At 38.9% G+C, this 19,294-nt stretch overlaps 1 protein-coding gene across 6 annotated transcripts in view; it reads right to left on the bottom strand.

Annotated features, from left to right (window-relative positions):
• Positions 1-19,294, bottom strand: part of LOC115269272 (regulator of G-protein signaling loco) — a 176,738-nt gene that overhangs the window by 84,023 nt on the left and 73,421 nt on the right. The window lies entirely within an intron of this gene.

The following is a 19,294-nucleotide window of genomic DNA, read 5'->3' as shown; positions in this document are numbered from 1 at the left end:
TATGTGTTTATTTCAACCTCATCGTGTGTTCATTTTAGCCTCACTGTTTTTCGCTACTCGGTTTTCTAGCTTTTTTTTTGCAATCGGAAAAGAAATAAAGAAAACTGGAGTATTGAGCATTTTTTTTTCTTCTAGAATGTTTAGAACATAATACCATCTACGTACGATATAACATGGTAAAAAAGAAAGATTTTAACAACGACGCCAAACGCTTAGGGTGTTCATTTTACCCCCATTTCCCCTATCCTCTCATTAACCCTTTAGCGCACGCTGTTGCAAAAAGTACAACCCGAGCAGAGGAGAATAGCAAATTGATGACAACAGAATCACATAGCCTGTTTTTATATCATAATTTGTTATTGTTAACTTATCGAAATATATCTTTTTAATAACATGTTTTGTTGGACAATCTTAATTTGTTATAAGTTATTGGGATATATCCACAAAATAACATTTGAATAATATATTATGTTGTAGAACAAGTTTAGTTAATATTATACTATAGAGAATGTACAAATATGTTATGAACAATAACAAGTTCATACATTTCCTGTTATTAAGTTGTTATTGATCTAACAAAACATGTTATCGAATTAGTCTTCCATGAACATTTTTTCGTTATGATATTTGTTATTTTGCCGCTTATGACAGACAAGTTTATAACATAATATGTTATGCTAATAACATAAAAATTACTGATTCCATTATTCAGTTATTAAGCCAAAATAACATATTTTGTTATGCTGTTGATATTTTCTTCTGCTCGGGAACACTACCAAAAATCTCGCTCTTCGTATACAGTGCGAGCGCGGTGCAGTTTCGGTTGCTTGATGGCGCGCGTCCTGAAAGGTTAATAGGTTCCCACTTTATGAGCACAGCGTGGGCGTGAGCGCTGAGCAGGAAACCAACTCCACGATGGCGAGAAGCGTGTTCACCTCGTAGGCCAGAGTATGTATAGCAGAATTTGACCCGAAGCCAATCTGTGTTATCCAAAGTTCGGCCAATGAACATCGCTCAGTTCTAGGATCTCAAGCTTCATACGGCATGCCCATTGGCTTGTTGTGCCAGTTTATTCTGCTGAGCTAGGGTTAACACATTCCTAGTTTCAATTCTTTGCGCTAAAAGTCGCTGCTGTAGAATCAGTTCGTAATCGTTCATATTTGGTTCCTGTGACGGTTTTTGAGTTTCGAGAACAGTAGGTTGTTGGCATAAGGTGCCGTATCCACCGTGGTGGGGCCGCCACCTTAGCTTCCGGTGGAGGAGCATTTCATACTCAGCCGCTGGATGCCAGAACAGACGGTGTTTGAGCCGCACCTCCTTGGTGAACAGACACTCGGGACGTTCCTCCCCAATCTAGCTGAAGTCAGAAGGGCAACCCAGGTTGCACTACCAGCTAAACACATAACTATCAACTGGCGGTTTCTGATATGTTGCGTCCAACATAGTTTTATCATTTTGCAGCCCAAAAAATCCTCAAGAAGTTCCAGTAGAATGATGATGATTAGCCTGGGCTTGTTAGGGGATTATCTGTAAATAAAAAGAAAATCGGGTTAAGTACGGTTCCTTTGAATTCCACTAAGAATTTGCATCCTTTGACAGATACGTATTTCGACCTCAACTGTAAGGTCGTCTTACAGTTGACCTTACAGTTGAGGTCGAAATACGTATCTGTCAAAGGATGCAAATTCTTAGTGGAATTCAAAGGAACCGTACTTAACCCGATTTTCTTTTTATCCACTAGAATGTTTGTTAGAAAATCCGTTTTACAAAAGTTTTTCAAATTTCGTGAAAATCATAGAAGTTTACACAATGGTACCAGGAACTTTTCGAAAAATAATGGATTTTATTGAAGAATTCTACCATCAATGTGTGCAGAAATCTTTATTTTTACCCACTGGTGGCAACCAATGTGAGTGGAAATGTATCATACAACTCATTTTTCCATCTTACTGAAACTTGTTGTTGTTCGAAGCTTGTTTAATAATTTATAAATGCTGAAAGAAAAATAAAGGTTCCTTGAAACTCGAGGAATAGAGATGAATTCTACGCCATTAGCGACGGAGATGGTCAAGTGCCTGCGTAGCTTGGAGCAATAGCAGCACCCGTCTATCGAATTGGGAGTCGTGGGCTCAGTTCCCACAGAAGTACGGATATTTCTTTTCGCAATTTAATGTGTCCATCGCGTGTTTCAGTTGTGTACATAAATGTCAAGCAGTTTAACATATTATTCATTATTGTTTTCTCTTTTAGAAAAGTTTTACATGACACTTTTTTCAGGATTGCCTGGTATAGTATCATACATACAATGAATGTAAATAAAAAAGTGATTTACATGAATTTCAAGGAATCCTTAGTATCATGATCAACCAATTGTCTAATTTGTTTATAACAGCATACGTTGAAATGTTCATTACATGCTGCATCTAAATAATCCACTTATACTCATTTACATCAATCGCTGAAGCCGGTGGTAATTAGACACCTCTTTCACAGTAGCATTAAATCGGAATCAGACTTGCGCAGAAAACAAGCACATGTTTTTCTCACATTCGACACGTGTTTCAGCTCGATTAATCGTGTACCTACCGCAATATAACTATCAATTTACGCCTCTCGTGTTCTGGTTAGCAGCACTTTGTGAGGCCGCACGATTCTAGCAAAGACAAACGTGCCGAAAAATGTGACTTTGTTGCAATTTCTTCGCCCAGAGCTGGTTGGTGTATTGACATAGATTTCCATTCGGAAATCTTGCAACCGCCGTTACTTGAACCCGACACAGAGAAAATCAGCATTCCCCTTCCGTCCGTCGGTCGGGCAATTTATGCTCCACCGGCGGTGGAATATTTATCAAACAACGTACGTATACAGCATTTCTTGCATTGATTGTGAAAAAATGCCATAAATTATTAGCTCTGATCTTTCCTCTAGTTTATCCGGATTGCTCCCATGTCTTGTAGGTGCGTAGGTATGCCGGTACACGAGGGACGTGTGAAGGGGTATAAAACAAATGAATTATTTCTGTACGTACTTATGATGATTGTTCTATCATTTATATCTGGGCAACGGTTGCAACCTCATTCATAGCGGTGGTGGCTTCAGGGTGATTTGAAGTTGCCGGGGCACTGGTTTCCTCCTCTGGTATGGAAACTTGCCTCCGTGTGATCATGTAAACGTGAATATCTGGCAGTGATTTAAACATTGAATTAGTTTGTACCAGGTGCGTTAACCATGATTTAGTTGAGGTAGGACGCCACAAATCAAACTCGTACAGCGTAACGGAAATGGCAAAAAGCTGCAGTTTCTATGTCGTCTACTGGAATTCCACAAATGGCTGAGAGGTATTAATCGCTTCGTTGTTTGTTTTTTTTCGTTTGAAAACGAGTTTTTTGTTTATTCTGCCAATTTCATAGAACTTTTAGAAGTCGGTTCTTTCAAAGTCATGGAGCGCTTACAAATGCACAACTTGAGCAATCTCAATATGAGTGTGCTACATATGGTATCTATCCATAAATCAGCATAATTCTCGAAAAAACGCTACCAAACGTGTAATGGTCCTTGAAATAAGGGGGGCTCGCTTGGCGTCGACCGTTGCGGTATTGTTGTAGCACATGCAGTGAACAAGTTTGTCGCGTTCCGTTTCGATGCGCACCAGCCAGCGCGGTAGTGCACTTGACACAGGAGCTTCCGACAGAGCGGTTAAGTGGCAGCAGCGACTATGACAAAGCTCTTCAGCTCAACCCCCAGGCCCGATATTATTGGTTGAAGCGAGAACCTTTGTGGTTGTTCTAGTGGCTGAGTGGATTTGTTTATTTGTTATTGAGGTTGCACTGCCTGCGGTGGAAGTATTCGATGTCTTATTGGGTCAATCATAACAAGTTGGAAGCTATTTCGATTTAAATATAAAAATTTCCTTACTACGACTTTTAGAGTTCATCAACGTCTATAATTATGAAGTTGATAGGTGAAACAGATTTGTGTTCAAAAGGGGGGAGGAACTGCAATGACCAATTTTACTTCATGGGTTTTCTTTTTCGCTAATAACTTGACTAATAGGTATATAATATACTTTACTTTATTCTCTTGCTTTGGATGCTACACCAAGTGATCGTTTATCGGACTATACTGAGAGATTATTCGAATACTTATGGTATTATAATGAATAATCCGAAAAGAAAATTCATACAAAGAATTTGATAATTGCAGATACGCCCGTATGATACTAAACGCGAGAATTTACATTAATATTACATTCAAAGTAAAACAGGGAGCGAAGAACCAAACACCCCAAACTTGACAGTTTGGTGCTTTGAATCACAAATTCACTTAGTCATAAACTCTCTCGCTAGAACTACTCACTACTTCACCAGCTCATTGACTCACCAAACAACTTTCGCAGAAACTCACTTACTCATTCATTACCTCACTCACTAAGTGAGTTCATGAGTTTAACTACATTTCAAATTTTCAATTTTTTTACAAAAAATGTTGACCTGGTAAGCAGCTCTGTGGAATTTCAAGATCGTTATTGCCCAACGACACTTATTAGGAAATGAGCGTCAAACCATTAACATCGACCCATGCATCCAGCCTCTCGCCAAAGCAACTCCTCGAACTAGCGCTCGATATCAAAAATATCCAACAGTAGTGATCATCTCTTTTTCGTGAAACACACGATGAAACACGAAGCTCTAACTGCATGACTTTTTTGTTCTACACCGTACATTAACCCTCTAATACCCAAATTTTTGATTTCGATCTAAATATCATTTTTCGTCATCTAAAATCGATTTAAACATATTTTGGAAGATGATTCTTTTTAATTCTCGATTTCGTGAATTTCAGTTTTTGATTTTTCTAATTTTTATTTTTGAACATCCCTACACTTTTATATTTTTCCTGGAAGCCTATTTAGGGAACGGATTTTTTGAGATGAAAACATTTTGAGATTTTATGATTATTATTGAAATATTTTTTTTTTCATAGAAAACTTTATTTTCCGTGTAATTTTAAGGAAAATAATTTTAGAGTGTATTCACTAGAGTGTGTTTAATTGTTCCGACAGCTGTCACCATATTACTGCCACTAATGTAACACGACAATGTTGCGCTTAATAAGCTAATCGATTTGTAAGTGGCCATTCAGATAACGACAAAATTATCTCTAGTACCTCCATTACCTGTTGTTTTACAACAAATAGCATATCATTCCAAGCCAAGAATCACACCACACGCCACAAATCCTCCGCTCTCATGAGCTTTGCAATTGAAGTTCCAGTTCTTTTCCTGAGTAGAGTTTCGATGCGAACAACGTGAGAAATAGGATAGATATAAAATAGCAACCGTGGCGTCAACAAAGCGATAGCGGAAGTTGCATTCTAAAGACATCAACCTGAGTAGGTACTTCGACGATGACGAGCACAAAAACGCTATTCCTTGCTCCTCGACGACTAGCACCACATGTTCGGTCGGCAGTTCCAACCGGCCTGCTAACTGTACTTACCGCCTCGAAAACTCACGTGGTTAGAAGCGAGCAAACGAGTTAACATGACGGTTTTTATTCGTTATTTCTTACTTATGCATTCTAAAGGATCGAATGCAACAGCTTGAGGTTCTCAGAGCGACGCGTTCTATCGACAATGGGGAGCCGCATACGAAATCGTTGTCGTTCACTTGAATTGTTTAACGACGGAACGAATGGAATAAATTATTCAGAAAAAAAGGGATAATGTGATAGCTGTCAGTACTCCGCCTTTTCCGGTATCCTTTTTTTTCAACATTATAAGTGAGAGATTTTGCAAATTGGTTTCGATAGAGAGCGATATGAGGCATTGAGTTGGAATGTAATATGAGCACCTTTTTCTTCTTATCCACACGGTATCATCACCCAACTGAAATATAACATGCTATCAGCATGTTTTGACCACTTCCACAGTTAATAACTTTATCTCTGCGTCCGTGTTTACATTCCCCTATGATTAAGGAATACTTCAATCCATATGCTTCCAATCCCAGGCTGTGATGGATGAAATGACAAACTAAATAAATAACAGAACTGACACCATTAAAATGCATTTATGGCGAAACCTCACCATTCCAGATTAAGGTGCATCGATTAAACTGTATCAACATGATCGATTTTTTGGAAGGTTTCTCTATCTACTTTAACGTCGAAAACAACTGTGCCAAATGATCTTCGGTAAGTAGGCCTTGACCAGGTTAAACGGTTTTTTTCTTCGCTTGTCAATTTTTTTCTCCTAATTTCAGATTCAAGTATCGGATATTGGACTTTTACGGAATTGCAGAGCTGTTTTATTTGCTGGATTACTTTAAGCGTTGCTGTTCAAGTTGTGGATTGATTTCGTTCGTTGTTTTTGGTTTTCGTTCGTTGGAAGTTGGACGGTGGTAGAGTTCAAGTTTTCGTTTGTTGCTGGTTGGACGTTTCCCTTGTTGAAGTTCGGTGTGATTGAAGTCGCTGAAGCTGCTTGTATTGAACTCGTGCCATTTGGAATTTCTTCTCGAGTTGTTTCAAGAGCTGCTGTGCAAGTTTGTTCGACGTCGGGTTTTGTTGAAGTTTGGCGCGTGTCAAGTTAAGTAACATATTTTATTCATTATCCTATTTTCTTACCTTCACTCCATATAGAATATTACCAATCTTGACAGAGGATTCCTTTTTTAAGTTTCCATTATGGAAACAGATGAGGGAGGGGAGGAGGGGTCAAAAAATGATCAAATTATTGGAACCTCTTTGGTGAATAAACCTTTTCGTGTAAAACTCTACCCACCCAGTTTTGCTGGCCCTTTTGTGGTTTATTTCCGGAAGAAACAAAACCCTATTAATGTGTTGCTAATTTCCTCTGAGATTTATAAAAAATACAAATCTGTAAAGGAAATTAAAAAATTTCGCTTGATAAACTACGTGTAGTTTTCGGATCTCGAGATGAAGCTAATGCTCTTCTGGAATCCAAATTGTTTTGTAATTCCTATCGTGTGTACGCTCCATGCGATTCATGCGAAATAAATGGAAGTATTTATGATGAATTTTTGGACTGTGATGATGTCATAAATCATGGTTCTGGTTTTTTTAAAAACAAATCCATTGCCCCGGTTAAGGTTTTGGATTGTGTTCGTTTATCGAAATTGTATTTTGATGGAACTAGTTCCAAATATGTTCACTCAGATTGTATCAAAATAACATTTTCCGGTTCAGTTCTACCGGATTATGTTAAGATTGATCAAGTCATTTTCAGCGTGAGACTTTATTACCCCAAACTCATGCATTGTGATCGATGTCTTCTATTTGGTCACACTTCCAACTTTTGCTCAAACAAACACAAATGTGCTAAATGTGGGGAACCACATTCTACATCTGATTGTGTCAAACAGTCAGATAAATGTATTTATTGTAATCAAAAACACAATTCTTTAAAAGAATGTGTTGTTTATATTGAGAATCTAACAAAATTTAACCAAAAAATTAGATACAAAAATCATGCTTCGTATGCTGAAATAACAAAATCTTCCAATGACGTTTCTACTCCCAATCCATTTGACATCTTACCAGATAATGAGGTTGTTGGATCATCTGTTAGTGCTATCAATTTCGTTTACAAACCTCCTACAAAAAGGAAAAAAATAAATAAAAAATCATCTAATGATCAACATAACTTTGCGGAACCTCAACCATCTACTTCTTTTGATGCACATTTTCCACCCCTTAGTGCTTCTGCCCCTTCAAAAACTATTCCTGGTTTTAGGAAAATTGAATCTGATTCAACTCAAAACAGTAATGAACAATCTTCGAACAATATGACAAATGAATCCTCCAATAATTCCGTTTTGAGCATTTTGGAAGAGTTAATTGATTTTTTGGGACTGAGTGATTTCTGGAAAAAAAATATAAAATTAATTTTACCCTTTTTGTCTTCTCTTTTGGAAAAATTGAACACATTTGGACCCCTTATTTCTTCATTATTTTCATCTTAATGGCTTCCAAAAATAGCAGTCATGACCTTCACGTTTTGCAATGGAATTGCCGCAGTGTTATTCCAAAAATAGACAGATTGAAAGTTTTGTTAACAAATTTTGATATAGACATATTTTGTTTAAATGAAACATGGTTAGTGCCTTCTAATTTTTTTCGTATTCCAAATTTTAATATTATTCGCAAAGACAGGGAATTACCATTTGGCGGAGTATTGATTGGCATTCGTAATGATATTGAATTTAAATATTTGAATTTGCATTTGCAAGGCCAATCACAAATAGAATGTATTGCTATTTCAATTAAAAAAGAAAAACATAATTTTTCTATTGCTTGTTTTTATATTCCTTCCAACGCTAGTTTTTCTTTGGCACAAATAAGAGATATATTACAGCAAATTCCTTCTCCATTTTATATATTAGGAGATTTCAATGCTCATAACTTAGCATGGGGTAGTGACAGAATTGATGGTAGAGGTTCCTTAATTATGGATTTGATTGATGAACTAAATTTAAATATTTTAAATGATGTTTCATATACTAGGATTGCTGTGCCTCCTAGTAATCATTCGTGTATTGATTTGTCACTTTGCTCGAATAATTTGACATTTCAATCATCTTGGTCAACTATCAATGATCCAAACGGTAGTGACCATTTACCAATTTTGATTCGTATGCACATTGCTGTTCGAAATAAATTAATTAACGAGCCTAGTGTTTTTGATTTGTGCAAAACTGTTAGCTGGACAAAATTTTCTGATTTTATATCTATTTCCGTAATATCAAATGTAAATTCAGCTTCACCAATTGACAATTATAACAATTTTTCAAAATTAATAATTGATAGTTTGCGTAAATCTCAAACTAAACCATTTGTTTCGGGTACTGTTAAAAAGGCGCGTCCTTCTTTTTGGTGGGATAGTGAGTGTTCCAATGCATTGAAAAATAAATCCGATGCTTTCAAAAATTTTCGTAGATCAGGCTCCAGAGATAGTTAGGGTCTTGTACCATTTGGGCAGGTGTACCTATTTTGGGCACTTGCCGATATAACTAAGTCAATTTTAAATGGATTGATTTGAATTTTTGTATAGGGTTAGCTACGTACAGTATCTCACTCTATACAAAAACTCAAATCAATAGGTTTGAAATTGACTTAGTTATAGCGGCAAGTGCCCAAAATAGGTACACCTGCCCAAATGGTACAAGACCCTACCTATTGTATTGTAAAGCTGAAGCTCAGTTTACCAGACTTACCAAATTCAAAAAGAGAAATTATTGGAGAAATTTTGTAGAAAATCTGGACAGTGAAACTTCATTGTCCACTTTGTGGTCTGTAGCACGAAATTTAAGAAATTATGATTCTAATGTTCCTGTAGTTTTGGAATACTCAGAAGAATGGATTGAAAAATTTGCTTCAAAAGTATGTCCTGACTTTGTTGCTACTTTCATAAATTATAAAACAAATTCTTTAAATTATTTTCCAGAGCTATGTAATCCATTCTCCTTGGCTGAGTTTAATCTGGCTTTATCTATTACCAAAAATACAGCTCCGGGTATTGATAACATAAAATTTATTGTTTTAAAAAAAATTGCCTGATGAAGGAAAACTTCATTTACTTTCGATATATAACAGCTTCTTTCTTCAAAATATCATTCCTTCCGAATGGCGCTCCATCAAAGTAATAAGTATTCTTAAGCCTGGTAGAGATCCTTCATTGGCTGACAGCCGAAGACCTATCAGTTTGCTATCATGTTTACGTAAACTCATGGAGCGAATGATTTTAAATCGTCTTGAATTTTGGGCGGAAGAAAACAACATTTTTTCTCCTTCTCAATTTGGATTTAGAAGGGGTCGTGGTACGCGTGATTGTGTTTCACTTTTAGCTTCAGAAGTTCAACTTGCATTTAATCAAAAACAAGATGTAGTTTCTACTTTTCTAGATGTCTCTGGAGCTTATGATTCTATTCTGATTGATTTGTTGTTCAAAAAAATGAACAATTTGAAAATTCCATGTATAATTTCAAATTTTTTATATAATTTATTTTCATTTAAAATTATGCATTTTTTTCATAATAATTCTTCCAAAACAATAAGATATAGTTTCTTTGGCCTTCCACAAGGATCATGTTTAAGTCCGTTTTTATACAATTTATTCACTAGCGACATGGCATCCATTATTCCTAATGGTTGCTATTTGCTTCAATTTGCTGATGATAATGTTCTTTCCATACGTGGAAAAAATAGAGATGTTATTGAACATTTTATGCAATGTGCTTTGGATAATTTGGATATGTGGGCTCATGAAAATGGATTCTCATTTTCAGTTCAAAAAACCAAATTTATTTTATTTTCGAGAAAACATTCGCCCATTAGCATCAATTTATTTATCAATGGACTTCAAATAGAACAAATTGATGAGTATAAATATCTTGGTATTTGGTTTGACTTTAAATTAAATTGGAACACTCACATTATATACATTCAAAAAATTTGTTCAAGAAGAATTAATTTTCTTCGTACAATTACAGGCACTTGGTGGGGTGCAAATCCTTCTGATTTGATAACGCTATATAAAACCACTATTCGTTCAGTAATGGAATACGGTTGCTTTACTTTTGGTAGTGCTGCACAAATTCATTTTTCAAAACTTGAAAAAATTCAATACCGTTGTTTGAGAATTTGTTTAAAACTAATGAATTCCACTCATACTCAATCAATAGAAGTTCTTGCTGGTATTGTTCCACTTAAAATTCGTTTTCAGGAGTTAAATTGTAAATTTTTGATAAATTGTTTTGCAAATAATCATCAAATCATAAGCACATTGGAGTCGTTATACCAAATTAATCCTTCGAATAGAATATTGGATTCTTTTACTCACTGTAAAAATCAAAATCTTTTACATGTGCATTTAAATAACTTTTATGATTTCGGTTAAACATACATACATATGAACCATTAATTGACTTGTCCTTATTTTATGAATTGCGGCAAATACCAAAGTTGCTTCATTCGCATTTTGCAAATTTTCTATTCCAACGTAAATTTGAGGGATTCAACCCTACACAAATGTATTTCACAGATGGTTCTCTGATTGATGGCATTGCAGGTTTTGGAGTGTATAATTTATGTTTAACTCATTTTTATAAATTACAATCTCCGTGTTCTATTTTCATTGCAGAACTAATTGCTCTGTATTTTACATGTACAATGATCAGAGATTGTCCGCCCAATTTGTATATCATATGCTCTGATAGTTTCAGTTGTCTGAGTGCTTTGAATACTATTAAATTCAATTTTAAATCACATCATATCATGTTGATGTTGAGAAAAATATTATTTGATTTCCATTATGAAGGATATGTTATTCAATTTGTTTGGGTTCCTGCTCATTGTAATATTTATGGCAATAAACAGGCGGATTTATTGGCAAAATTTGGGGTTATGCGTGGACAAATTTATCATCGTGATATATTTCCTTCTGAATATTTTCCCAATCTGAGAAATTATTCTCTAAATGCTTGGCAAATCAATTGGAATTCTAGTAATAAAGGGCGATGGTGTCATTCAATATGTCCCAAGGTGAATCATTTTCCTTGGTTTAAAAATGTATCTGGGAGTAGAAATTTCATTTGTGCTTTTTCGAGATTGATATCCAATCATTATATTTGTAATAGTCATTTGTATCGTATCAACATTGTAGATTCAAACTTATGCGAATGTGGCTTATCGTATGAAGACATTGATCACATTATAATTAATTGTTCTCTGTTTATTGCACCGAGGAAGATACTATTTGATAGCCTAATTGCAGCAGGTTTTTCAATTCCTGTATCTATACGGGATATTTTGGGGTTAAAAAATGAACACATATTGAAACTTTTGTTTAAATTTCTAAATGATATTGCCTATTTTGTTTGATACTGTTCCCCTTTTTTTGTTCTCTTTATTTTCAGCCTTGAAGATTGGTTTTTGATGACCCCCTGACCCCTTCTCCTTCCCCATTAGGATTTCTGGATTTCCGAAAACTCGTTTTATGATTTGGCATGATGTCCTCTTTCAAGATATCGGCTCCGTTATGGTTCACTGCCGTGTGAGCCTTTAGTTTTAAGTTATTTTTATAATGTTTTTTTGAAAAGAAAAAGAGGTTTTGTGCCTCTTTGAGAAAGATTTCGTTTTTGAAATGCCGAAATCACTCAAAGGGGTTTTTCCCTCTTTCAAAATTTCAAGTTAAAATAAACAATAATAATAATAATAACTGTGCCAAATTACGGGTGCGATTGATTGTGTCCTGACTCCTGCGTTCCACATTGCGATTAAAATGTGTATGAAACAACATGCTGTTTTGTATTTTATTTATTAGAGGCACAAATTGGTATTAAGGACAAATGTCTTGAAATTCCGCTTCAACATTGCATCAAAACTTCAGACGCACAAATCTCAAGAAGCAAGCTTCAAACAATAGTGCATTTCATTATTCTATTCTTGCTCACCTGTAATAAGCTTAAAATGAGAAGCTCAGGTGCAGTAGTTTTGCTTACGAAGAGATTTGTGCGCTCGTAATCGTAGGTAGTAGGTGCCAAAGTCGGCCATTGTGGCGGCCATCTTGGGATTCTATCAAGTCTGACCTTATGTAGCGATTATGTGAAAATATAACCTAGAACATGTCGTAAAACATTGTCGTAGACCCCAAAGCTTTCAAAAACAATTATACTCTCCGAAATTCCAGTGAATCAATATTATCAACAATATATTAGGGGTACTCACTAAACAGATTAAACTGCTGCGTAAGCCATGATTTTCTGCTTATTTGAAATGTGTCCTGATTTTGCGAATGAAATAATCAAAGATTGCCTTGATGATCGCGACGTTTAATCAGTTTAATCAGTTTACGCTGTTAAGTGAATCCCCCTATTGATTTTTTATCAATATATTGATACTTAATACGACGTTATAAAATGTAATATTTTCTCACGGCGAATTAAGTTATACCGGGATGAAATTTTTACCCATATAGAGGAAAATAAGTCAAATTAACAATACCACACAAAAATTACTAAATGTGTTCTTCCTTCAATCTAAATAGGCTCTAATATATCTGATTAGAGATAACTTGAGAACAGAAGTGGAAAATCTTTGGATATCAACACTAAAATTTATTGACATTGATGTAAAAAAAATACATTTTTTCGAGAAAAATCCAAAAAGTGTCAATCCATGATAACTTTTTTCAACGTTTAAAAAGTACCTATGTTTTAATAGTTTGTGAAGCATTTTCATATTGTTAATGTACGTTTAAAATTTCATTCAATTCGGTTCACTGGTTTCCGAGATATGACACCTCAAAAATGAGTTGTTCGAAAAATAGTGTTTTACCCGAACGGTTCTAACTTTGCGAAATATTAATCAGTCGATCCCAAATTTGTACCAATGATGCACACATAATAGGTTGACAAACAGTCAAAATTTGATATTTTTTGATGCGCTCTATGAAAAGTTATAGCTTGTTGAACTTTTTTGTGAGAGAAAAAAAAGTTGCCTATCCCAAACATTTCGGCCATCCCCTGTAACTTTGGTTACTAGTGTCAGATATCTATGTCGACGTCTGCAAAGCTTTTTGGCACATCCAAGGCTAAATTTAAACATCATCTAAGAAAAATACGAGCCACGTTCAACATTTTGAGTGATGAACCTTTATATTAGAGTTGACGTTGGTAAATATGAAAAAGCATGTGCAACTAATAAAATTCATACGAAATCCTTTTAAGATGAATAACATATACACAAACCAGAACAAATAATCGCCGATCGCAAGCAAACCACAGTTGATTATTGCCTTCCAGCCATGACGTTGTGATAATTCATCCACGAATCGATTGTTTACAAACAAAAACTAGAAATTATCCCGTGCGAACCGCTTCTGAAGCCGCGAGCAGACCACACACAATGTATACTTTCATCCCGCGTTCGCCCTGCATCGCATCGTTGGGGCTTTTTCTCCGCGGAACAAATCAGCATACCTTCGCATGCGAATTAGATTTAGTTCCAACTAACGCCAGTCAGTGTCTATATCACTATCTACTACCACCATATGCTGGCCGCCACTACTAGGTCGGTCGTAAGCCCCCACGATCCGCGTAGCTAATTATTGACCTGCTCCCATTTTTCCGCCGTATCGGTTCCCCATCATCGACTGTTCGCCCGAGCCCGAGATACAATCGTGGATTCCAGCGAAATACGCCCTGCTGAAACAATGCAACTAGGTGGGCAAATCTTCCCACCGATCCGGCGGAGGTGAGTGAGATGGTTGCAGCAGCAGCAGCAGCAGCAGGGTAGTGTGTCTAATAATAGATCTACGCGGAAACCGGACATGGATGGGTTCAATGATGCTCGTGCGCAACGCGTTCGCACAATTTTCCTACAAATTGGTGTTGATTTCAAGAAGCGATGCAGATTGTTTATCAACAAATACAAGAAAAAAACAACATTACCAAATAACCTATGATTGGTTCGTTCGACGAAATGTTTTGTTTAGATAGTTGCGGTAGCGCCATAAGAAGCGCGTGCTATTAAGTTGAGTTTTTATTTAATATTTGTACCAATTCACTTCATCATTATTCACGTGTGAACTCTAAATAATAGGTAACTTCTTTATTGGACGATGAGCAAGCTCAAAAAAGAATTGAACTTCATAGCCAACAAAATATTTCTGATGCTTTTACAAACCTGAGCGTCTCTTCTCAACGAAAAGCGGCTCGCAACAGCAACTGTTCTCCATATTGCCCCCTTCGGCGGTTGATTGACGACCGCGTGCCAAGGAAGGACTCTAAGGTCAACTTGCACTATGGCCATCGGGAAAGCTCTGGATGCTACAACGAAGCAGATACTATTGGAAAATAAAGATGTGAACATCGCGGAGAAAATGCAAAGTCACGCGACATGGACAAAAGCTGTGTACAATAACCACTGGAAAGACAGATGCAAATAAATTGGTGAGCTCGTTTCATGCTATTTATCCTTCACCTCAAGTAACGGTATTAACCCTTTAATACCAAAATTTTTGATTTTGATCTAAATATGTCGTCCGTCATTGCATACATTTATTTGTTCAACATCATTAAGACAAGATATAATCAGCAATAGTACGCCACAATACTCGGTTTGTGGCTGCCGCTCTCCATCCACGGTCGCGCCCAGTGCTCGCCAGGTCACGCTCCACCTGGTCCGCCCATCGTGCTCTCTGCGCTCCACGCCTTTTTGTGCCAACCGGATCAGTTGCAAACACCAGCTTTGCAGGGTTGTTGTCCGGCATTCTTGCAACATGCCCTGCCCACCGTATCCTTCCGGCTTTGGCCACCTTCTGGATGCTGGGTTCGCCGTAAAGTGCAGCGAGCTCGTGGTTCATCCTTCTCCACCACACATCGTTCTCCTGCACGCCGCCGAAGATCGTCCTTAGCACGCGTCGCTCGAAAACTCCGAGTGCTTGCAGGTCCTCCTCGAGCATGGTCCATGTCTCGTGCCCGTAGAGGATTACCGGTCTTATTAGCGTTTTGTACATGGTGCATTTGGTGCGTGGGTGAATCTTTTTCGACCGCAGTTTCTTCTGGAGCCCGTAGTAGGCCGCTGATGATGCGCCTCCGAATTTCACGGCTCACGTTGTTGTCAGCCGTCAGTAAGGATCCGAGGTAGACGAATTCCTCCACCACCTCGAAAGTATCCCCGTCTATCGTAACATTACTACCCAGACGGATCCGGTCGTTTTCGGTTCCGCCTACCAGCATGTACTTTGTTTTTGAGGCATTCACCACCAGTCCGACCTTTACTGCTTCGCGTTTCAGGCGGGTGTACAGCTCTGCCACCGTTCAAAATGTTCTGGCAATAATGTCCATGTCGTCCGCAAAGCACACAAATTGTCCGGATTTTGTAAAAATCGTTCCCCGGCTGTTGAGCCCGGCTCGTTGCATCACACCTTCCAGAGCGATGTTGAAGAGTAGGCATGAGAGGCCATCACCTTGTCGCAGTCCCCGGCGAGATTCGAATGAACTAGATAGTTCACCCGAAACCCTTACGCAGTTTTGTACACCGTCCATCGTTGCTTTAATCAGTCTAGTCAGCATCCCAGGAAAGCCGTTTTCGTCCATGATTCTCCATAGCTCTACGCGGTCGATACTGTCGTATGCCGCTTTGAAGTCGATGAACAGGTGATGCGTTGGGACCTGGTATTCACGGCATTTCTGGAGGATTTGCCGTACGGTAAAGATCTGGTCCGTTGTCGACCGACTGTCGATGAAGCCGGCTTGATAACTTCCCACGAACTCATTTGTTTTAGGCGACAGACGACGGAAGATGATCTGGGATAGCACTTTATAGGCAGCATTCAAAATAGTGATCGCCCTGAAGTTCTCACATTCCAAATGGTCGCCTTTCTTGTGAATGGGGCAGATTACCCCTTCCTTCCACTCTTCCGGTAGCTGTTCGGTTTCCCAGATCCTGACTATCAGCCGATGCAGACAGGCGGCCAACTTTTCTGGGCCCATCTTGATGAGTTCAGCTGCGATACCATCTTTACCAGCTGCTTTGTTGGTTTTGAGCTGATGAATGGCATCCTTAACTTCCCTCAGCGTGGGAGTTGGTTCATTTCCGTCCTCCGCTGCACTGGCGTCGTCTTTTCTTCCGTTGCCGTGGGCTGCCGTGCCTACGTTCTCCACGCCGTTCAGGTGCTGATCGAAGTGCTGCTTCCACCTTTCGATCACCTCACGTCCGTCCGTCAAGAGGCCTCCGTCTTTATCCCTGCATATTGCGGCTCGCGGCATGAAGCCGTTGCGGGATGCGTTGAGCTTCTGATAGAACTTCCGTGTTTCTTGGGAACGGCACAGCAGTTCCATTTCTTCACACTCCGCTTCTTCCAGGCGGCGCTTTTTCTCCCGAAAGAGGCGGGTCTGCTGTTTCCGCTTCTGTTTATAACGTTCCACGTTCTGTCGAGTCCCTTGCTGCAGCATTACCGCCCTCGCAGCATTCTTCTCCTCCAAAACCGTTCTGCACTCTTCATCGAACCATTCGTTCCGTCGATTCCTTTCCACGTACCCGATGATGCTCTGGACTGCATCGATGATGGCTGCTTTCAGTGTACTCCAGCAGTCCTCTAGAGGGGCCTCATCGAGCTCACCCTCGTCTGGCAACGCGGCCTCGAGATTCTGCGCGTATGCTGAGAACATCCGGTTGCTTCAGTCGCTCTAGGTTGTACCGTGGCGGTCGCCGGTATCGTAAATTGTTGATGACGGAGAGTTTTGGGCGCACCACCAGATAGTGGTCGGAGTCGATGTTGGCGCCACGATAGGTCCTGACGTCGATAATGTCGGAGAAGTGCCGTCCGTCAATCAGAACGTGGTCGATTTGAGATTCCGTTTGTTGTGGTGATCTCCAGGTGTTGCGATACGGGAGGCTGTACTGGAAGAAGGTGCTACGAATGACCATGTTCTTGGAGGCGGCGAAATCGATGAGGCGTAGGCCATTTTCGTTCGTCAGCTGGTGGGCGCTGAACTTTCCAATCGTGGTTCTGAATTCCTTCTCCTGGCCTACCTGAGCATTTAGGTCTCCTTTGATGATTTTTACGTCGTGGTTTGGGCAGCGGTCGTATTCACATTCGTGCTGCGCGTAAAATGCGTATTTGTCATCATCAGTGCTTCCGGAGTGAGGGCTGTGCACGTTTATTATGCTGATGTTGAAGAATCGGCCCTTGATCCTCAACCTGCACATTCTTTCGTCGATCGGCCACCAAACGATCACGCGCCTCTGCATGTCGCCCATCACTATAAAAACTGTTCCCAGCCCACGTGTGTTGCCACAACTCTGGTAGATGGTATGATTATCTCTAAACGTTCGCACCATTGAGACTGTCCAACATACCTCCTGCAGCGCTACGATTCCGAACCCACGATCCTTCAGTATATCGGCGAGTATGCGGGTGCTCCCGATGAAGTTGAGATCTGCAGTTCCACGTACCGAGCTTCCAATCGCAAATCCCTTTGCGTCACTGTGGTCGTCGCATTCTTCTCTTGTTGATTTTTCGGTGCTAGTCTTTTTGCGGCTGGCTCGCAGGGCCTGACACCAACCCACTAACCCAGGGAGCTGGGCTTACCTCCCGGAAGCAACGGGTTCTGTAATGGCATTTCCTCTAACTACAGTGCTATATAGCTAGGCTCAAGCGCCAGTCTTCGCCGAGGATGGAATTTTTAATGGGCGCCCAGGAGATAATATTTTACCTGAGCTTCCACCCTCAGAAATCCCTAAATGCATCCCTGAAGGAATTTCTTGAGCATTTTCTGAAAAATCATTGAAGGATTTCTGTAAGGTTATCAGATGAAATTCCTTGGGAAGTTCATGGAGGGATTCCTGCAAAAGTACTAGCGAAATATCTGGAGCAGTTCTAGGAGGAATCACAGCAGAAATAGGTTGATGAATTCCAGGAGAATTTCTAAAGGAATTGCAGAACCAGTACCAGGAGATTCTCGTATAGGAATACCAGGAGTCAACCCTATAAAATCCCAAGAGAAACCCCCTGGAAATTCATAGAGATTTGCCCAATAGGGAAATCTAATAGAGTAAACGAAATCTCTAGAAGAATTCCTAGAAATAACTGAAGGCATTAATAGAGGAACATTTTAAGAAATTCCTAGAAGGATACCTGAAGGATCCTAAGAGGAATTCTTGAAAAAGTCTGGAGGAAAATTTCTAGATTTATTCATCACTAGGTTTGCTCTAGGGGCACGTTCTCCTTCATTTGGGAAATTTGTGCCATCCGTAGATTTATTCATGGATGAATGCACGGAGTGGAGTAATTCATATCGGAATTATTACAGAAATATCTACAAAATTTTTAAAAACATAACTAGAGGAGTTCCTGTAAATTTACTGGATAGGATAAAGTCCTGGACACCAGCAAGAAATTCTGGAGGAATCCCAGCAAAAGTTCCTGAAGGAATCCCTGGGGGTATCATAGGAAGAAGGCGTGAACAATTTTTAGGGGAAACATCTGAAAGGGTTCTTATAGAAATTTCCAGAAAAATTCTTTTGTAGCAACTCCAGCAGAAGTTCCTGGATTAATCAAAGCAGATATACATGGAGAAATTCCATCAGGATTTCTTGGAAGAATCCCTAGGAAAATCTCTGGATAAATCCACGTAGCAATTCTAGAAGGAATTATCGGAGAAATCCTTAGACAAACCACTGGATACATCGCTATAGGAGTTCATGTAGAATTTTTTTGGAAAAAAATCCTGCAGGAACACCAGCAAGAATTTTTGGAGGAATCCAAGGA

Source organism: Aedes albopictus, chromosome 3 (genome assembly GCF_035046485.1).
Source record: "Aedes albopictus strain Foshan chromosome 3, AalbF5, whole genome shotgun sequence".
NCBI classification, from domain to species: domain Eukaryota; kingdom Metazoa; phylum Arthropoda; class Insecta; order Diptera; family Culicidae; genus Aedes; species Aedes albopictus.
The sequence above is the reverse complement of the archived record's forward strand: the minus strand, read 5'-3'. Positions and strand labels throughout refer to the sequence as shown.